The sequence below is a fragment of the Triticum aestivum genome, chromosome 7B, assembly GCF_018294505.1.
Source record: "Triticum aestivum cultivar Chinese Spring chromosome 7B, IWGSC CS RefSeq v2.1, whole genome shotgun sequence".
Lineage (NCBI taxonomy): Eukaryota > Viridiplantae > Streptophyta > Magnoliopsida > Poales > Poaceae > Triticum > Triticum aestivum.
In genome coordinates this window covers 457,633,342-457,656,700 of record NC_057813.1, presented here as the reverse complement: position 1 = coordinate 457,656,700, position 23,359 = coordinate 457,633,342, and positions in this window count along the sequence as shown.

Sequence of the window (23,359 nt, the reverse complement as noted above, 5' to 3'; positions counted from 1 at the left end):
TTTGCATACATGTTCATCTCATGCATCCGAGCATTTTCCCCGTTGTCCGTTTTGCAATCCGGCACTCCTATGTCATCCGGCGTTCCCCTTTTGTCTTCTGTTGTGAGCGGGTATTAAACTTTCTCGGAATGGCCCGAGGTTTGCCAAGCGGCCTTGGTATAGCACCAGTAGACCGCCTGTCAAGTTTCGTGCCATTTGGAGGTCGTTTGATACTCCAACGGTTAACCGGGTAACTGCAAAAGCCCCTTTCTCTTTGCAGCCCAACACCCCTTCCAAAGTGGCCCAAAACCCATCCAAACCCCCTCCATGCTCTCGGTCGTTCGATCACGATCGCATGGCCGAAAACCGCTCATCATTTGGACTCTCCTAGCTCCCTCTACCTATAAATTAGTTCCCCTCCCCTGAATTCGCGGTCTAGCCCTAGCCTTCCTCTTCCTCGCGCCGCCGGACACGTCCGCCCGCGCCGGACATGTCCACCGGACGCGTTGCTCCAGCCAATCAGGAGCCGCCACGTCGTCGCGCCGCCGCTCCCGTCCAACCCGCGGACGCCACGTGGTGCCCCGCGCGTCCCCGCCGCCGCCGGCCCGCTCGGCCCGGGCGCGGCCCGCCCGAGCCCATCCGGCCGCGCCGCCGGCCCGCGCGTGCTCCGCCGCCCGGTGCCTCCCGCGCCCGCCGCCGCCCGCCGGCTCCCGCGCCGCCTCCCGCCAGCGACCGTCCTCGCCGCCGCCGCGCCTCCCTAGCGCCTCCGGCGTCCCGCGCCCTGAGCCCCGCGCCCGCTCGCTGGCGCTCCGGAGCGCCTTCGCCAGCCTCCCGCGCGAGCGTCGCCGCCCCCTCGTTCGCCTCACCACCGGAGCACAAGCTCCACCGCGCGCCCAGGGGCTCCTCTGCCGCTGCTCACCACCGTGCTCCCGTGCGCCCTCCCCTCCGGCCTCCTCTGACGCCAGATCTGGGGGCCCCATGCCCGGATCCGCCTCCCCCGGGCCTCCCCGACCTCTCCCGCAGCTCCGGCCACCGTCCCCATCAACTCCGGTGAGTTCTCCGGCGAGCCTCGTAATCTGCGCCCGGGTCAACCCCAGATCCGGAGGTATAATTTCCACAAGTCCCCGAATCCCTGACATAATCATGCCATGTTCATTGCATCGTATCTCTGTATCCGTAGCTCCGTTTCATGCGTGTAATATGTCAAATTGTTAGGCTCGACGAGTACTTCATTTCATTACATTGCATTATTTTCATTTGAGCTCATCTTGATGCCCGAAATGCTGTTGGAAGAGTGCATGTTGCTGTTAATCTGCTGAAACTGTTATAACTTGCTCTTTTGTCATTTTTCCCATGTTTGATGTGTGCATCCTATGAGCATGAGCCCTACATGTGTTTTGATCTATGACATGCCATCTTTCTAGTGGTGCCAACCATGTATTTTTGTGGCTTGTGTGCTGAGTGAATCAAGCTTGTTAAGTAGGGCACTTGCTGTTGCTGTTTTGCTAGGCTGGTTCTGTTATATTTTGTTGCTATGTAAACCTGCTCCTACAAGTCATTTCGTGCATTATTCTGGAGATGTTCACTAAGTATATTTTGTTATACATGTCTTGCTCTATCCATTAATGCCCCTGGTTGCATTTATAGCTTGCTGTAGGTTGTTGTAATCTTGCTCCAAAGTTGCTAAATGATGTTGCTGTCAGCCTGTTAACATCAAGTTCAATGTTTCCATGATTGTTTGCTAGTGATCCATGCACCCTATGACCTTGCTCTTGCCATGTATAGCTTCATAAACATGTCTTCTTGCTGTTGGTTGCCTTGCCATGCCATGTATTGCTCTGTGATGAGTGGTTCAACCTCACCAACATTCCTACTTATTGTTGTTCCTGCCATGTATGAATCTGTAATATAACTTGCCATGTTTACATGGGTGTCATCATATTTTCTGTTCTTTTTGGCTCATGATCAGTAACGGACTTTTGTTCTATGCAATTAATAGATTCATTTCATGCCTTTGTTTGCCATGATAAGTTCCTGTAACATGTTGTTTGATAGCTCTAAACATTGCAACCTGATGTTATTTCTGCTAAAGTCTGAAACTGTTATTATTTGCAATCTTACCATGTGTGTTTGAGCATGTTCTAGTTGTTTATGGAGATAGCTCAGTGTTCATGTTTTGTTATGCTTTACCTGTACTTCATGCCCATGCCTTTTGTTCTTATGTTGGGGTGCTGTAGCATATTGTTTTGATGCTTGCAATATGCCTTGTTGCTGTTTTGGACAGATTGTTGCTATGACTTGTATAGTGTATGTGTTGCACCGTTGCTCCGTTTTGGTTGTGCTCTATATGAAACTTGCTTGATTTTGCATGTAGTTTCATATTATCATGTTGCATCCTTGTTTTGAGGTGTTTGCTTGATGTTTGTATGCATTTTGCATCTATGCCATGCTTAACTTGTTTTGCTCATATCTTCTAGGCCGTAGCTCCGAATCTAATGAACTTTATATGTAACTTGACTAGAATTTCGTGTAGATCCTCTTGGTGCTCTTTAACTTGTTGTGTAACAAATTGAACATAAGGTTTGTTCAGATCTGGACCAATTTCGAAATTTGCATATGAGGACTTAACGGAATTGTTATATGTTGTTTCCGGCCTCATTTAAACTTGCCTTGATGTGTTGTTCTTGTTTGCATCATATCTTGTCATGAGTAGCTTCATGTAGCTTTGTAATGCATCATGCTTGTTGTGCATCATGTCTTGTCTATGTGTGGTGTGTTTACCATGTTGTGTGCTTCTTCTGGATAGTTCCCGTTTCGTTGCGATCGTGAGGATTCGTTCGTCTACGCTTGGTTCGTCTTCGTGGCTTCATCTTCTTCATGGACTCGTTCTTCTTCCTTGCGGGATTTCAGGCAAGATGACCGCTACCTTGGATCTCACTACTATCATTGCCATGCTAGTTGCATCATTCTATCGCTATGCTGCGTTACCTATCTTTTGCTCTTCAAGCCTCCCAAATTGCCATGAACCTCTAACCTTTGACACCATTCCTAGCAAACCGTTGCTTGGCTATGTTACCACGTTGCTAAGCCCCTCTTATAGCGTTGCTAGTTGCAGGTGAAGTTGAAGATTTCTCCATGGTGGACAGGATTTTGGTTGGGATATCACAATATCTCTTATATTATTAATGCATCTATATACTTGGTAAAGGGTGGAAGGCTCGGCCTTATGCCTGGTGTTTTGTTCCACTCTTGCCGCCCTAGTTTCCGTCATACCGGTGTTATGTTCCCGGATTTTGCGTTCATAACGCGGTCGGGTGATTTATGGGACCCCCCTGACAGTTCGCTTTGAATAAAACTCCTCCAGCAAGGCCCAACCTTGGTTTTACCATTTGCCTTACCACCACCTACTTTTCCCTTGGGAGTAATTAACCCAAGGGTCATCTTTATTTTAGCCCCCCCCCCCCGGGCCAATGCTTGTCTAAGTGTTGGTCCAAACCGAGCGATGTCCGGCGCCCCCTGGGCAACCAGGGTCTTTGCCAACCCGACGTCTTGCTCATCCAGTGTGCCCTGAGAACAAGATATGCGCAGCTCCTATCGGGATTGTCGGCGCATCGGGCGGCTTTGCTGGTCTTGTTTTACCATTGTCGAAATGTCTTGTAAACCGGGATTCCGAGACTGATCGGGTCTTCCTGGGAGAAGGTCTGTTCCTTCGTTGATCGCGAGAGCTTGTCATGGGCTAAGTTGGGACACCCCTGCAGGGTATAAACTTTCGAGAGCCGTGCCCGCGGTTATGTGGCAGATGGGAATTTGTTAATGTCTGGTTGTAGATAACTTGACACCTGATCCGAATTAAAACGCATCAACCGCGCGTGTAGCCGTGATTGTCTCTTCTCGGCGGAGTCCGGGAAGTGAACACAGTTTCTGTGTTATGTTTGACGTAAGTAGGTGTTCAGGATCACCTCTTGATCATTACTAGTTGACGACCATTCCTTTGCTTCTCTTCTCGCTCTTATTTGCATATGTTAGCCACCATATCATGCTTAGTCGCTGCTGCAACCTCACCACTTTACCCCTTCCTTTCCCATTAAGCTTTGCTAGTATTGATACCCATGGTAATGGGATTGCTGAGTCCTCGTGGCTCACAGATTACTACAACAACAGTTGCAGGTATAGGTTATGCGATGATCATGACACGAGAGCGATGCTTGCTTGCGTTGAGTTCTTCTTCTGCTTCTTCTTCGATCAGGGGATAGGTTCCAGGTCGGCAGCCTGGGCTAGCAGGGTGGATATTGTTTGAGTGTCTGTTTATGATTCATCCGTAGTCGGATGTTGTCCTTGTATGTATGATGTTGTATTTCGTGTGGCATTGTATGCCTCTTGTATGTATCCCCATCTATTATGTAATGTTGATGTAATGATATCCACCTTGCAAAAGCGTTTCAATATGTGGTTCTATCCTTGGTGGACCTTCGAGTCTCTTTAGGATAGTATCGCATATTGGGCGTGACACCCTCCGACCTCAACTCCAACTCCATATATACCGTCTCGGGGAGAAAAAAATCAAGGAGAAAGTTTCATCGCGTTTCACGACACGGAGCCGCCGCCAAGCCCTAATCTCTCTCGGGAGGGCTGATCTGGAGTCTGTTCGGGGCTCCGGAGAGGGGGATTCGTCGCCGTCGTCATCACCAACCATCCTGCATCACCAATTTCATGATGCTCACCGCCGTGCGTGAGTAATTCCATCGTAGGCTTGCTGGACAGTGATGGGTTGGATGAGATTTACCATGTAATCAAGTTAGTTTTGTTAGGGTTTGATCCCTAGTATCCACTATGTTCTGAGATTGATGTTGCTATGACTTTTCTATGCTTAATGCTTGTCACTAGGGCGCGAGTGCCATGATTGCAGATCTGAACCTATTATGTTTTCATGAATATATGTGTGTTCTTGATCCTATCTTGCAAGTCTATAGTCACCTATTATGTGTTATGATCCAACAACCCCGAAGTGACAATAATCGGGATACTTCTCGGTGATGACCGTAGTTTGAGGAGTTCATGTATTCGCTATGTGTTAATGCTTTGTTCCGGTTCTCTATTAAAAGGAGGCTTAATATCCCTTAGTTTCCGCAAGGACCCTGCTGCAACGGGAGGGTAGGACAAAAGATGCCATACAGGTTCTTTTCCATAAGCATGTATGATTGTTTACGGAATACATGCCTACATTACATTGATGAATTGGAGCTAGTTCTATATCATCCTATGTTATAACTATCGCATGAGGAATCGCATCCGGCATAATTATCCATCACTGATCCATTGCCTACGAGCTTTTCATATATTGTTCTTCGCTCATTTACTTTTCCGTTGCTATTGTTACAACTACTACAAAAACCAAACATTTATCTTTACTTTTGCTACCGTTACTATTACTATCATACCACTTTTGCTAATAAACACTTTGCTGCAGATACTAAGTTATCCAGGTGTGGTTTAATTGACAACTCAACTGCTAATACTCAAGAATATTCTTTGGCTCCCCTTGTGTCGAATCAATAAATTTGGGTTGAATACTCTACCCTCGAAAGCTCTTGCGATCCCCTATACTTGTGGGTTATCATGCACCGTGGCCGCATCGCCTACGGCCCATCCTCCGCTGGCATGCGGTGGCTCGATGGAGCGACGGCCTACGGGTCCCGCCGGCCACAACTCGTTGTTGTTAGCGATGCCGACGAGGCTCCGGACGGTGGCCTGATACGTCTCCAACGTATCTATAATTTTTGATTGCTCCATGCTACTTTATGTACTGTGTTGGACTATATTGGGCTTTATCTTCCACTTCTATATTATTTTTTGGGACTAACCTATTAACTGGAGGCCTAGCCCAGAATTGCTGTTTTTTGCCTTTTTCAGTGTTTCGAAGAAACGGAATATCAAACGGAGTCCAAACGGAATAAAACCTTCGAGAACGTGATTTTCTCACCGAACGTGATCTAGGAGACTTGGACCCTGCTCCAAGGAACAAAAGAGGCGGTCACGAAGGTGGAGGGCACCCCTCTAGGCGTGCCCCCCTACCTCGTGGGCCCCCTGTTGCTCCACCGACGTACTCCTTCCTCCTATATATACCTACGTATCCCCAAACGATCAGAACAGGAGCCAAAAACCTAATTCCACCGCCGCAACCTTCTGTATCCACGAGATCCCATCTTGGGGCCTGTTCCGGAGCTCCGCCGGAGGGGGCATCCACCACAGAGGGCTTCTACATGAACACCATAGCCCCTCTGATGAAGTGTGAGTAGTTTACTTCAGACCTTCGGGTCCATTGCTAGTAGCTAGATGGCTTCTTCTCTCTTTTTGGATCCCAATACAATGTTCTCCCCCTCTCTCGTGGAGATCTATTCGAGTAATCTTCTTTTTGCGTTGTGTTTGTTGAGACCGATGAATTGTGGGTTTATGATCCAACTTATGTATGGAAAATATTTGAATCTTCTCTAAAATATTTTATGTATGATTGAGTTATCTTTGCAACTCTCTTCGAATTATCCTTTTTGGTTTGGCCAACAATATTGGTAGTTCTTGCAATGGGAGAAGTGCTTAGCTTTGTCAATCTTGGGGTGTCCTTTCCCAGTGACAGCAGGGGCAGCAAGGCACATATTGTGATAACAAGATGGGGTTTTTATCATATTGCATGAATTTATCCCTCAACATCATGTCATCTTGCTTAAGGCGTTACTCTGTTTTTAACTTAATACTCTAGATGCATGCTGGATAGCGGTCGATGAGTGGAGTAATAGTAGTAGATGCAGAATCGTTTCGATCTACTTGTCTCGGACGTGATTCCTATATACATGATCATTACCTAGATATACTCATAACTATGCTCAATTCTGTCAATTGCTCAACAGTAATTTGTTCACCCACCGTAGAATATCTATGCTCTTGAGAGAAGCCACTAGTGAAACCTATGGCCCCCGGGTCTATTGTCATCATATCAATCTCTATCACTTTATTATTTGCTTTGTTTTTACTTTGCCTTTTACTTTTCACTTTGCATCTATTTATCAAAAATACCAAAAATATTATTTATCATCTCTATCAGATCTCACTCTCGTAAGTGACCGTGAAGGGATTGACAACCCCTAATCGCGTTGGTTGCGAGTAGTTATCGTTTTGTGCAGGTACGAGGGACTTGTGCGTGGTCTCCTACTGGATTGATACCTTGGTTCTCAAAAACTGAGGGAAATATTTACGCTACTTTGCTGCATCATCCTCTCCTCTTTGGGGAAATCCAATGCAGTGCTCAAGAGGTAGCAAGAAGAATTTCTGGCGCCGTCGCCGGGGAGGCTCACGCAAGCAAGTCAACCATACCAAGTACCCATCACAATCCCTATCTCTCGCATTACATTATTTGCCATTTGCCTCTCGTTTTCCTCTCCCCCACTTCACCCTTGCTGTTTTATTCGCGCTCTCTTTCCCGTTTGCCTTTTTCCTCGTCCTCTTGTTTGCTCGTGTGCTAGTCTGCTTGCTTGTCGTTATGTCTGAAATTGGGGAAATTATTGTCAACATGAGCGATAATAATATCATGGAAAATTCTGAAGCTCATGCTGAAGAACCCCCTACCTTTCATACAAAAAGATTTCGAATCGGTAGTGGTAATATTATTGGAAAAGGAGTTATTCAAGATTTCTTTACTTGTGCTGGTGCTTTGCCCTCTATGGGCAGTTCTATTCTTCATAGAACTAGTAGTCTTGTTGATGCCATTGCCATGCTTATGTGGAACTTGAAAGGCAATTTATGCATATGCACCCTTCTATACAAAGGATTTTCCTAGAATTTTTTAATATCAAACACTCCTCTGTTAAGCATGCCGCTACTATCTTTTTGGCTCATGAATTCAGATTTATAATAAAAGAGGCCAAAGAAATCTTTGCGCATTATAGGGTGGACGTTGGTCGTCCTCCCATAGAATCTATCCTCTTTGATCAAGAAGAAATTATGTGTTTTCAATCTCTTGATTATGCTGCTTTCAATGAAGACCTTAGAAAAAGGGTGCCAACCAACATTTTAATTGATAGAATCTCTGAACTTAATGATGATTTGGCTATTCGAAATAATGAGTTGGGATACTCTCTTGAGTGTAGACTCACAAGGTTCTGTCAAAAGAACGCTTATAATGATGAATTGGTTGTGCATTATGAAGGGACGAAAGAGGAACCTATACCTCCTGAAGTTGATCTTGGGGATTTTTGCCATATTAAATTTAGCCATTTTGGTTACTTTTGCTTACCTCAAAGAAAACTTTCTACCAAACGTAGAGAATATGAAATGAGTTTCACCGATCTATCTTATTACTACGACACTACCTAGATCTATCCTTGCTTTTCTGCCTGGGCGTTAAACGATAGCGCTTGTTGGGAGGCAACCCAATTTTATTTTGTGTTTTTTGTTTTTGCTTCTGTTTAGGAATAAATAATCCATCTAGCCTCTGTTTGGATGTGGTTTTATCTTTTAATTAGTGTTTGTGCCAAGTAGAACCTATAACCTACGATGATAGTAGATTTGATTCTGCTGAAAAACAGAAACTTTGCAAGCACGAATATAATTTTGTTAAATCACAGGAACGTGCTTTTACGTTGATTATTTTTGCTGCTGTTCAATAAAAAAATTGTCCAGGACTTCCTATTTTGGTAGAATTTTTAAAGTTCCAGAAGTTTGTGTTAGTTACAGATTGCTACAGACTGTTCTGTTTTTGACAGATTCTGTTTTGCAGGTGTTGTTTGCTTATTTTGATGAATCTATGGCTAGTAAAATAGTTTATAATCCATAGAGAATTTGGAATGCAGTAGGTTTAACACCAATATAAATAAAGAAAGAGTTCATTACAGTACCTTAAGTAGTTCTTTGTTTTCTTTCTCTAACGGAGCTCACGAGATTTTTGTTGAGTTTTGTGTTGTGAAGTTTTCAAGTTTTGGGTGAATTCTTTTGATGGATTGTGGAACATGGAGTGGCAAAAGCCTAAGCTTGGGGATGCCCATGGCACCCCCAAGATAATCTAAGGACACCAAAAAGTCAAAGCTTGGGGATGCCCCGGAAGGCACCCCCTCTTTCGTCCACTTCCATCGGTAATTTACTTGGAGCTATATTTTTATTCACCACATGATATGTGTTTTGCTTGGAGCGTCTTGTATTATTTGTGTCTTTGCTTGCTAGTTTACCACAATCATCCTTGCTGTACACACCTTTTGAGAGAGCCATACATGAATTGGAATTTTCTAGAATACTCTATGTGCTTCACTTATATCTTTTGAGCTTGATAGTTTTGCTCATAGTACTTCACTTATATCTTTTTGAGCGTGATAATTTTTTGCTCTAGTGCTTCACTTATATCTTTTAGAGCACGGTGGTGGATTTGTTTTAAAGAAACTATTGATATCTCATTCTTCACTTAGATTATTTTGAGAGTCATTAATAGCATGGTAATTTGCTTAATGTTAATATACTTAGTGTTCAAGATATGTGAAACTTTCTTTTGAGTGAATTGAATACTAAGATAAGATTGATGCTTGATAATTGTTTTGAGATATGGAGATGATAATATCAAAGTCGTGCTGGTTGGGTGATTATGAATTTGAGAAATTCTTGTGTTGAACTTTGCAAGTCCCGTAGCATGCACGTATGGTTAAAGTTGTGTAACATATTTGAAAGATGAAGTGTACCTGGCTTGTGCATCCTTATGAGTGGCGGTCGGGGACGAGCGATGGACTTTTCCTACCAATCTATCCCCCTAGGAGCATGCGCGTAGTACTTGATTTTTGATGGCTTCTAAATTTTTGCAATAAGTATATGAGTTCTTTCGACTAATGTTGAGTCCATAGATTATACGCACTCTCACCTTTCCGCCTTTGCTAGCCTCTTCGGTACCGTGCATTGCCCTTTATCACCTTGAGTTGGTGCAAACTTTGCCGGTGCATCCAAACCCCGTGATACGATACGCTCTATCACACATAAACCTCCTTATATCTTCCTCAAAACAGCCATCATACCTACCTATTATGGCATTTCCATAGCCATTCCGAGATATATTGTCATGCAACTTCCATCATCATCATCATGACATACATTACTTTTGTCATATTGCCATTGCATGAGCATGTAGTTGACATCGTATTTGTGGCAAAGCCACCATGCATTATTTTTCATACATGTCACTCTTGATTCATTGCACCATCCCGGTACACTGCCGGAGGCATTCATATAGAGTCATATCTTGTTCTAAGTTTCGAGTTGTAATCCTTATGTTGTAATCAATAGAAGTGTGATGATCATCATTGTTAGAGCATTGCCCAAAAAGAAAAAAAAGAAAAAAAAGAAAGGCCAAATGAAAAAAAAAGAAAGGCCCAATAAAAAGAAAGAAAAAAAGAAAAGAAAAAAAGGGCAGTGCTACTATCTCTTTTTCCACACTTGTGCTTCAAAGTAGCACCTTGTTCCTCATGTAGTGAGTATCATATATTGTGCTTCAAAGTAGCACCTTGTTCTTCATGTAGTGAGTCTCATAAAGTTGTCCTTTTTATACTAGTGGGAATTTTTCATTATAGAACTTGGCTTGTATATTCCTACGATGGGCTTCCTCAAATGCCCTAGGTCTTCATGAGCAAGCGAGTTGGATGCACACCCACTAGTTTTCTTTTGTTGAGCATTCATAGCTCTAGTGCATCCGTTGCATGGCAATCCCTCCTCCTCATATTGACATCAATTGATGGGCATCTCTGTAGCCCGTTGATTAGCCTCGTCAATGTGAGACTTTCTCCTTTTTTGTCTTCTCCACACAATCCCCATCATCATATTCTATTCCACCCATAGTGCTATATACATGGCTCACGCTCATGTATTGCGTGAAGGTTGAAAAAGTTTGAGATTATTTAAGTATGAAACAATTGCTTGGCTTGTCATCTGGGGTATAGAAGTTGGGAACATCTTTGTGTGACGAAAATGAAGCATAGCCTAACTATATGATTTTGTAGGGATGAACTTTCTTTTCCCATGCTATTTTGAGAAGACATGATTGCTTTGATTAGTAAGCTTGAAGTATTATTATTTTTGTGTCAATATGAACTTTTGTCTTGAATCTTTCGGATCTGAATATCCATATCACAATTAAGAAGATTTACATTGAAATTATGCCAAAGTATCACTCCGCATCAAAATTTCTTTTTTATCATTTACCTACTCGAGGACGAGCAGGAATTAAGCTTGGGGATGCCTAATACGTCTCCAACGTGTCTATAATTTTTGATTGCTCCATGCTACTTTATCTACTGTTTTGGACTATATTGGGCTTTATTTTCCACTTTTATATTATTTTTTGGGACTAACCTATTAACCGGAGGCCCAACCCAGAATTGTTGTTTTTTGCCTTTTCAGTGTTTCGAAGAAACGGGATGTCAAATAGAGTCCAAACGGAATAAAACCTTCGGGAATGTGATTTTCTCACCGAACGTGATCCAGGAGACTTGGACCCTGCTCCAAGAAACAAAAGAGGCGGTCACGAGGGTGGAGGGCGCCCCCTGGGCGCGCCCCCCTACCTCATGGGCCCCCTGTTGCTCCACCGACGTACTCCTTCCTCCTATATATACCTACGTATCGCCAAACAATCAGAACAGGAGCCAAAAACCTAATTCCACCGCCGCAACCTTCTGTATCCATGAGATCCCATCTTGGGGCCTGTTCCGGAGCTCCGCCGGAGGGTGCATCCACCACAGAGGGCTTCTACATTAACACCATAGCCCCTCCGATGAAGTGTGAGTAGTTTACTTCAGACCTTCGGGTCCATAGCTAGTAGCTAGATGGCTTCTTCTCTCTTTTTGCATCCCAATACAATGTTCTCCCCCTCTCTCATGGAGATCTATTCGATGTAATCTTCTTTTTGCGGTGTGTTTGTTGAGGCCGATGAATTGTGGGTTTATGATCCAACTTATCTATGGAAAATATTTGAATCTTCTCTGAATTCTTTTATGTATGATTGAGTTATCTTTGCAAGTCTCTTCGAATTATCCTTTTTGGTTTGGCCGACTAGATTGGTAGTTCTTGCAATGGGAGAAGTGCTTAGCTTTGGGTTCAATCTTGTGGTGTCCTTTCCCAGTGACAACAGGGGCAGTAAGGCACGTATTGTATTGTTGCCATCGACGATAACAAGATGTTTTTTATCATATTGCATGAATTTATCCCTCTACATCATGTCATCTTGCTTAAGGTGTTACTCTGTTTTTAACTTAATACTCTAGATGCATGCTGGTTAGCGGTCGATGAGTGGAGTAATAGTAGTAGATGCAGAATCGTTTCGATCTACTTGTCTCGGACGTGATGCCTATATACATGATCATTACCTAGATATACTCATAACTATGCTCAATTCTGTCAATTGCTCAACAGTAATTTGTTCACCCACCGTAGAATATCTATGCTCTTAAGAGAAGCCACTAGTGAAACCTATGGCCCCCGGGTCTATTCTCATCATATCAATCTCTATCACTTTATTATTTGCTTTGTTTTTACTTTGCCTTTTACTTTTCACTTTGCATCTATCTATCAAAAATACCAAAAATATTATTTATCATCTCTATCAGATCTCACTCTCGTAAGTGACGTGAAGGGATTGACAACCCCTAACCACGTTGGTTGCGAGTAGCTATCGTTTTGTGCATGTACGAGGGACTTGTGCGTGATCTCATACTGGATTGATACCTTGGTTCTCAAAAACTGAGGGAAATACTTACGCTACTTTACTGCATCATCCTCTCCACTTTGGGAAAATCCAACGCAATGATCAAGAGGTAGCATGGCCCTCCATTCGTCAAGCTTCTCCGCAGCAGGAGGAAAGTCGAGGAGCAGATTCGCGCGTGCTAGCGCTTCTGCTGGCGTGGGCGGCGGCGAAAGCTGTGTGGACCGCGATGCGCTTTGACTTCTAACCGCGTTAGAAGGAGCCCCATCACGGCCCCGTAGCCGTCCGCCACCTCCGCCAGCACCTCGGCGCGCATGCTGGCCCTCCTCATCATGTGAAGGGCGCATGGGACACTTCCCATGGCGGCGCCCAGGGTCACCAGCAGGGCGGCGCTGCTCATCGCGCACGACCTGAGAAGAGCGAGTCGTGCACGCCGATGTTGGTGTCTTGGAGGTCGCCGTGCCGCCGTCTGGCGGCACGACGCCGCCCCTGGAGGGCCCCGTGCCGCCTGCGGGGGGCCCGACTCCGTCTCTAGAGCTCGCGACGTGTGGCTCGTCGCCTAGCATACGAACGACGCCGCTAACCAGGCCTGGACTGCCAGGGGGATGTGGATGTTGGCAGGCCGCACCACGGGTTCTCTCCGCGGCTGGCCCGCTACTGGTCCACACCGGTACTGGCTGTCCGATCCTAGATGAACCGATCGCCGTGGTCGTCTTCTTCTTAGGAGCCATGGTGATGAAGAATCTTCTTAGGAGCCATGGCGATGAAGAACGGCTACGCCAACTACTAGACCAGATTCTCACAATTGCGCCCCCTGCCTGGCGCGCCAAAGATGTCGGTAGGAAACGACACCTATGGGATAACAAGAATCCCTACTACGATTGTCGGGGCGCAGGGCTGTGAGAAGAGCATGATTAGCAATCGGCACAGGGATCGTTTACCCAGGTTTGGGCTGCGAGGATGTGTAAAACCCTAGTCTTGCTTTGGTGGATGTGTTGAGTGTTCTTGAGCTCTTGAACTAGCTACGGTGGCTGCATGGTTCAAAAGAGCCGAATCCCTCTCCAGTACGCCATGGGCCTCCTTTTATAGTCGAAAGGGGCTGCCACAGTGGCACACAGGAGGTGGAAAGGCCTACAGTGCTATGAGATTATCACTCGTATTGCAGGACAAGGAGCATTTAATGCATAGCTTAGGTGTCCTCTTGCTTTGTCGGGGATGGGAGCGAGGCCCGTCCCGTCCATCACTGTTCTCCTCGCTTCGACACGCGCCATGGCCAGCGATGCATGCGGCGCCATGTAGGCAGGCAAGCAGCTGAGGTGGCGTGGTGGTGGAGCCTCCACGAAGATCTGCATGCCGCCACGCAGGTGTGTGCTGGGTTGGCCTGGAAGTTGCATGTTGCCACGCAGGTGCCTGCCCAGCTGGTTGGGCTGGCAGCTGCATGTGAACGGCGGTGGAGACTCGGTTGGCGCGGGCCTGGCAGTGGCCCCGCTGACGCCCTTGGCAAGGGCCTTGCCGGGTGGCCCAACAAGGGTCTTGCTGTGGCGCGCTGTCGTCCCCGGCAAGGATCTTGCCGGGGGTCTTGCGGGCTTCCTTTGCAAGGATCTTGTCGAGGATCGTTGCCTTCCAATCCTCATATGATCTTGAATATTCTTTGTCTTCACAAAGATCTGCATGCCACCATGGAGGTGCCTCCTGAGCCCTGGCTCAACGTAGTTGATGGTGTTGGAGACCGTGGGTTTGAGGGTGGCTCACTCCGCCGGTGTGGGCGAGCCACCCCGGCAAGGGCCTTGCCGAGGCTGCCCCGGCAAGGGTCTTGCCGGGGAAACCTGCTTCGTCCATCTGCTCTGTGTGGTCTCATTCTCTGGCGTTGCGCTGACTGTTTTTGTGTCTTAGACTCCTCCCTTTTGCCCTGCTAAGTGTGGCTTCGGCCCGTGGCTCTGGCTGCCTGGGCACAATTAAGGGGTACAAAGGTGTGCCCCTACTTTAGTACACCGACAGTTTCAGACTTACGTTTCATCATGTAGATATACCCATATCTGCTCAAATCATCTGTGAAGGTCAGAAAATAACGATACCCACCGCGAGCCTCAACACTCATCGGATCGCATACATCAGTATGTATTATTTCCAATAAGTCAGTTGCTCGCTCCATTGTTCCGGAGAACGGAGTCTTAGACATCTTTCCCATAAAGCATGGTTCGCAAGCATCAAGTGATTCATAATCAAGTGATTCCAAAATCCCATCATCATGGAGTTTCTTCATGCGCTTTACACCATTGTGACCTAAACGACAGTGGCACAAATATGTTGCACTATCATTATTAACTTTGCATCTTTTGGCTTCAATATTATGAATATGTGTATCACGAGATCCAATAAACCATTTTCATTGGGTGTATGACCATATAAGGTTTTATTCATGTAAATAGAACAACAATTATTCTTTGGCTTAAATGAATAACCGTGTTGCTATAAACATGATCAAATCATATTCATGCTCAACGCAAACACCAAATAACATTTATTTTAGGTCCAACACTAAACCTGAAAGTATAGGGAGTGTGCGATGATGATCATATCAATCTGGGAACCACTTCCAACACACATCATCACTTCACCCTCAACTAGTCTCTGTTTATTCTGTAACTCCTGTTTAGAGTTACTAATTTTTAGCAACCGAACAAGTATCAAATACCCAGGGGCTACTATAAACACTAGAAAGGTACACATCAATAACATGTATATCAAATATACCCTTGTTCACTTTGCCATCCTACTTATCCACCAAATATTCAGGGTATTTCCGCTTCCAGTGACCATTTCCTTTGCAGTAGAAGCACTCAGTTTCAGGCTTTGGTCCAGCTTTGGGCTTCTTCACGGGAGTGACAACTTGCTTGCCATTCTACTTGAAGTTTCCCTTTCTTTCCCTTTGCCCTTTTCTTGAAACTAGTGGTCTTGTCAATCATCAACACTTGATGTTCTTTCTTGATTTCTACCTTCGTCGATTTCAACATCACGAAGAGCTTGGGAATTGTTTTCGTCATCCCTTGCATACTGTAGTTCATCACGAAGTTCTAGTAACTTGGTGATGGTGACTAGAGAACTCTGTCAATCACTATCTTATCTGGAAGATTAACACCCACTTGATTCAAGCAATTGTAGTACCCGGACAATCTGAGCACATGCTCACTAGTTGAGCAATTCTCCTCCATCTTTTAGGCAAAGTACTGTCAGAGGTCTTATACCTCTTGACACGGGCATGAGTATGAAATACCAATTTCAACTCTTGGAACATCTTATATGCTCCATGGCGTTCAAAACATTTTTAAAGTCCCGGTTCTAAGCCGTAAAGCATGGTGCACGAAACTATCAAGTAGTCATCATACCGAGCTTTGCCAAATGTTCACAATGTCTGCATATACTCCTGCAATAGGTCCGTCACCTAGCGGTGCATCAAGGACATAATTCTTCTGTGCAAAAATGAGGATAATCCTCAGAGCACGGATCCAATCCGCATCATTGCTACTAACATCTTTCAACATAGTTTTTCTCTAGGAACATATCAAAATAAACGGGGAAGCAACAACGCGAGCTATTGATCTACAACATAATTTGCAAAATACTATCAGGACTAAGTTCATGATAAATTAAGTTTCAATTAATCATATTACTTAAGAACTCCCACTTAGATAGACATCCCTCTAATCATCTAAGTGATCACGTGGTCCAAATCAACTAAACTATGTTCGATCATCACGTGAGATGGAGTAGTTTTCAATGGTGAACAACACTATGTTGATCATATCTACTATATGATTCACGCTCGACATTTCGGTCTCCAGTGTTCCGAGGCCATATCTCCATATGCTAGGCTCGTCAAGTTTAACCCGAGTATTCCGCGTGTGCAAAACTGGCTTGCACCTATTGTATGTGAACGTAGAGCTTATCACACACGATCATCACGTGGTGTCTCGGCACGACGAACTTTCACAACGGTGCATACTTAGGGAGAACACTTATACTTTGTAATTTAGTAAGGGATCATCATATAAAGCTACCGTCGTACTGAGCAAAATAAGATGCATAAAAGATAAACATCACATGCAATCAAAAATACGTGACATGATATGGCCATCATCATCTTGCGCCTTTGATCTCCATCTCCAAAGTACTGTCATGATCTCTATCGTCACCAGCACGACACCATGATCTCCCTCATCTTGATCTATATCAATGTGCCGTCACATGGTCGTCTCGCCAACTATTGCTCTTGCAACTATTGCTATCGCATAGCGATAAAGTAAAGCAATTATTTGGCGCTTGCATATTATGCAATAAAGAGACAACCATAAGGCTTCTGTCAGTTGCCGATAATTTCAACAAAAGTTGATCATCTCATAGAACAACTTATATCTCATCACGTCTTGACCATATCACATCACAACATGCCCTGCAAAAACAAGTTAGACGTCCTCTACTTTGTTGTTGCAAGTTTTACGTGGCTGCTACGGGCTTAGAAAGAATCGTTCTTACCTACGCATCAAAACCACAACGATAGTTCGGCAAGTTAATGTTGTTTTAACCTTCTCAAGGACCGGGCGTAGCCACACTCGGTTCAACTAAAGTTGGAGAAACTGACACCCGCCAGCCACCTGTGTGCAAAGCACGTCGATAGAACCAGTCTCGCGTAAGCGTACGCGTAATGTTGGTCCGGGCCGCTTCATCCAACAATACCGTTGAACCAAAGTATGACATGCTGGTAAGCAGTATGACTTGTATCACCCACAACTCACTTATGTTCTACTCGTGCATATAACATCTACGCATAAACCTGCCTCTGATACCACTGTTGGGGAACGTAGTAATTTCAAAAAAAAATCCTACACACACGCAAGATCATGGTGATGCATAGCAACGAGCGGGGAGAGTGTTTCCACGTACCCTCGTAGACCGAAAGCGGAAGCGTTATGACAACGTGGTTGATGTAGTCATACGTCTTCACGATCTGACCGATCCAAGTACCGAACGTACGGCACCTCCGAGTTCAGCACACGTTCAGCTCGATGACGTCCCACGAACTCCGATCCAGCAGAGCTTTGCGGGAGAGTTCCGTCAGCACAACCGCGTGATGACAGTGTTGATGATGCTACCGACGCAGGGCTTCGCCTAAGCACCGCTATGATATTACGGAGGTGGAATATGATGGAGGGGGGCACCGCACACGGCTGGGAGAGATCAACAGATCAACTTGTGTGTCTATGGAGTGCCCCCCTCCCCCGTATATAAAGGAGTGGAGGAGGGGAAGGGCCGGCCCTGTTTAGGCGCGCCCAAGGGGGGAGTCCTACTCCCGGTTGGAGTAGGATTCCCCCTTCCCAAGTTGGAGTAGGAGAGGGAAGGGAAGGAGGAGTAGGAGAGAAGGAAAGGTGGGCCGCACCCCCCCCCCAAAACCTATTCCTATTCGGCCTCCTGCCCAAAGGGTGGCGCACCAGCCCCTTGTGGGCTGGTGTGCTTCCTTCTTATGGCCCATAACTTCTCCCCGACAAATTCCCGTAACTCTCCGGTACTTCAAAACATACCCGAATCACTCGGAACCTTTCCAATGTCTGAATATACTCGTCCAATATATTGATCTTTATGTCTCGGCCATTTCGAGATTCCTCGTCATGTCCCCGATCTCATCCGGAACTCCGAACTACCTTCGGTACATCAAAACACATAACTCATAATATCAATCATCACAGAACTTTAAGCATGTGGACCCTACAGGTTCGAGAACTATGTAGACATGACCGAGACTCATCTCCGGTCAATAACCAATAGCGGAACCTGGATGCTCATATTGGCTCCCACATATTCTACGAATATCTTTATCGGTCAAACCACATAACAACATACGATGTTACCTTTGTCATCGGTATGTTACTTGCCCGAGATTCGATCGCCGGTATCTCAATACCTAGTTCAATCTCGTTACCGGCAAGTCTCTTTACTCGTTATGTAATGCATCATCTCGCAACTAACTCATTAGTCACATTGCTTGCAAGGCTTATAGTGATGTGCATTGCCGAGATGGCCCAAAGATACCTCTCCGACAATCGGAGTAACAAATCCTAATCTTGAAATACACCAACTCAACAAGTACCTTCGGATACACCTATGACGTTTGGTAGCACACAAAGTGTTCCTCCGATAAACGGGAGTTGCATAATCTCATAGTCATAGGAACATGTATAAGTCATGAAGAAAGCAATAGCAACATACTAAACGATCAAGTGCTAAGCTAATGAAATGGGTCAAGTCAATCACATCATTCTCTAATGATGTGATCCCATTAATCAAATGACAACTCGTGTCTATGGCTAGGAAACTTAACCATCTTTGATTCAACGAGCTAGTCAAGTAGAGGCATACTAGTGACACTCTGTTTGTCTATGTATTCACACTTGTATCAAGTTTCCAGTTAATACAATTCTAGCATGAATAATAAACATTTATCATGAAATAAGGAAATAAATAATAACTTTATTATTGCCTCTAGGGCATATTCCTTCAGCCATCTATGACACTACTACTATGTTAGTTTGCACTATGAAGATGGTAACTTAGACTAGTGTCATATACTCCCTCTGTCCGGTGAAGAGTGTACATCTAGGTTCAAAAAATTTCCACAAAAGAGTGTACTTCTATATTTCCAATGCACCTTAAAGTAAAAATAATACTTCTCTTTCGTCACACGGTAATCAAGACCAATAGCAATCTACGCATGGTCTTCTTAATTTCTACATGCTCTTAGCTCATTGGAGAATGGGTAATTAAAGAGGAGAGAGACAGTGGCTTGCACCTTTCCAAAGAATTTTTACTCAACTTCATAATTTGTCCTAAAATTTCTAGATGTACACTCTTCATCGGACAAAGGGAATACATGACACTAGTCTAAGTTACTCCGCATTATGACCAGCCTTAGGCCCTTCGACCAAAACACATGGTTTTTTTATGAAAAAGCCTTCATGGCTAGCTTTATTAACATCAAATAATGCTTACATCATCTGCTAAAAATTTAGCAATAGTAATCGGAGGTGCATCCCCCATAAAGAAGGGGTGTTTACACGCCCCCACTCAGCTAGTTCATGTGCAACTACATTTGATTCTCTATTACGGTGCTCAATAGTAACCTTCCCAAACTCTCACAATAACTCTCTGCAATCATCTAAAACTGGAGCCGCCACCATAGCATGTCCCTCATTCAGATGATAGCATCGACCACAACAGAATTATCTATCCTCACCAAGACATTATTGCACCCCATACTCTGAAGTAACTTTAAACCTTCAAGTAGTGCCGCCGCTTCCGCAGAGATGACATCTACCACATTCTCAAGGCGAGAAGTTGAAGTAGCAATAAAATTACCTCTGTGGTCTCTAACTATCGCCTCACATGTCCCCGTATGCAGATCCTCAATAAAAGATGCATCAACGTTTAGAATTTGTTGCGCTGCCAAGACAATGGGCCATGTGTTCCTGAAGGAAATATTCCCTAGAGGCAATAATAAAGTTATTATTTATTTCCTTATTTCATGATAAATGTTTATTATAAATGCTAGAATTGTATTAACTGGAAACATAATACATGTGTGAATACATAGACAAACAGTGTCACTAGTATGCCTCTACTTGACTAGCTCGTAAATCAAAGATGGTTAAGTTTCCTAACCATAGACATGAGTTGACATTTGATTAATGGGATCACATCATTAGGAGAATGATGTGATTGACTTGACCCATTCCATTATCTCAACACTTGATCGTTTAGTACGTTGCTATTGCTTCCTTCATGACTTATACATGTTCCTATAACTATGAGATTATGCAACTCCCGTTTACCGGAGGAACACTTTGTGTGCTACCAAACGTCACAACATAACTGGGTGATTATAAAGGTGCTCTACAGGTGTCTCCGAAGATACTTGTTGGGTTGGCGTATTTTGAGATTAGTATTTGTCACTCCAATTGTGGGAGAGGTATCTTTGGGCCCACTCGGTAATGCACATCACTATAAGCCTTGCAAGCATTGTAACTAATGAGTTAGTTGCAGGATGATGTATTACGGAACGAGTAAAGAGACTTGTCGGTAACGAGATTGAACTACGTATTGAGATACCGATGATCGAATCTCGGGCAAGTAACATACCGATGACAAAGGGAACAACGTATGTTGTTATGCGGTTTGATCGATAAAGATCTTCGTAGAATATGTAGGAGCCAATATGAGCATCCAGGTTCCGCTATTGGTTATTGACCAGAGACATGTCTCGGTCATGTCTACATAGTTCTCGAACCCGTAGGGTCCGCACGCTTAAAGTTAGATGACGGTTATATTATGAGTTTATGTGTTTTGATGTACCGAAGGTAGTTTGGAGTCTTAGAAGTGATCACAGACATGACGAGGAGTCTTGAAATGATCGAGACATGAAGATTGATATATTGGACGACTATATTCGGACACTGGAATAGTTCCGGGGGTTATCGGATATATATCAGAGTACCGGGGGTTACCGGAACCCCCCCCCCCCCGGGAAGCTATTGGGCCTTATGGGCCTTAGTGTAAAGGAGAGAGGGAGGCCAGGAGGTGGCACGCGACCTCCCTTGCCCCAATCCGAACTGGGAAAGGGAAGGGGGTGGCGGCCCCCCTTCTCCTTCCTTCTCTCCACCTCCTCCTTCCCCCTTCTCCTACTTGGAATAGGAAAGGGGGGGCAAACCTACTTGGAGTAGGATTGCCCCCCCTTGGGCGCGCCTCTCCCCTTGGTCGGCCCTCTCCTCCTCCCCCTTTATATACGGAGGAAGGGGGCACCCCATAGACACAACAATTGATCCTTGAGATCTCTTAGCCGTGTGCGGTGCCCCCCTCCACCGTAGTTCACCTCGATAATATTGTAGTGGTGCTTAGGCGAAGCCCTGCGTGGGTAGAACATCATCATCGTCACTACACCATCGTGCTGAAAGAACTCTCCCTCAAAGCTCGGCTGGATCGGAGTTCGAGGGACGTCATCGAGCTGAACGTGTGCAGAACTCGGAGGTGTCGTGCATTCGGTACTTGATCGGTCGGATCGTGAAGACATACGAGTACATCAACAGTGTTGTGCTAACGCTTCCGCTTTCGGTCTACAAGGGTACGTGGACACACTCTCCCCTCTCGTTGCTAGGCATCACCATGATCTTGTGTGTGTGTGTAGGAACGTTTTTGAAATTACTACGTTCCCCAACAGTGTCATTCGATCCAGGTTTTATGCGTTGATGTTATATGCATGAGTAGAACACAAGTGAGTTGTGGGCGATACAAGTCATACTGCTTACCAGCATTTCATACTTTGGTTTGGCGGTATTTTTGGATGAAGCGGCCCGGACCGACATTACGCGTACGCTTACGCGAGACTGGTTCTACCGACGTGCTTTGCACACAGGTGGCTGGCGGGTGTCAGTTTCTCCAACTTTAGTTGAACCGAGTGTGGCTACGCCCGGTCCTTGAGAAGGTTAAAACAACATTAACTTGTCGAACTATCGTTGTGGTTTTTGATGCGTAGGTAAGAACGATTCTTTCTAAGCCCGTAGCAGCCATGTAAAACTTGCAACAACAAAGTAGAGGACGTCTAACTTGTTTTTGCAGGGCATGTTGTGATGTGATATGGTCAAGACGTGATGCTATATTTTATTGTATGAGATGATCATGTTTTGTAACCGAGTTATCGGCAACTGGCAGGAGCCATATGGTTGTCGCTTTATTGTATGCAATGCAATCGCCGTGTAATTGCTTTACTTTATCACTAAGCGGTAGCGATAGTCGTAGAAGCAATAGTTTCGTGCTGGTGACGATGGTGATCATGACGGTGCTTCGGAGATGGAGATCACAAGAACAAGATGATGATGGCCATATCATATCACTTATATTGATTCCATGTGATGTTTATCTTTTATGCATCTTATTTTGCTTTGATTGACGGTAGCATTATAAGATGATCTCTCACTAAATTTCAAGATAATAGTGTTCTCCCTGAGTATGCACCATTGCCAAAGTTCGTCGTGCCCAGACACCACGTGATGATCGGGTGTGATAAGCTCTACGTCCATCTACAACGGGTGCAGGCCAGTTTTGCACACGCAGAATACTCAGGTTAAACTTGATGAGCATAGCATATGCAGATATGGCCTCGGAACACTGAGACCGAAAGGTCGAGCGTGAATCATATAGTAGATATGATCAACATAGTGATGTTCACCATTGAAAACTACTCCATTTCACGTGATGATCGGTTATGGTTTAGTTGATTTGGATCACGTAATCACCTAGATGATTAGAGACATGTCTATCTAAGTGGGAGTTCTTAAGTAATATGATTAATTGAACTTAAATTTATCATGAACTTAGTCCTGGTAGTATTTTGCAAATTATGTTGTAGATCAATAGCTCGCGTTGTTGCTTTCATATGTTTATTTTGATATGTTCCTAGAGAAAACTGTGTTGAAAGATGTTTGTAGCAATGATGCGGATTGGATCCATGATTTGAGGATTGTCCTCATTGCTGCACAGAAGAATTATGTCCTTGATGCATCGCTAGGTGACAGACCTATTGCAGGAGCAGATGCAGACGTTATGAACATTTAACAAAGCTCG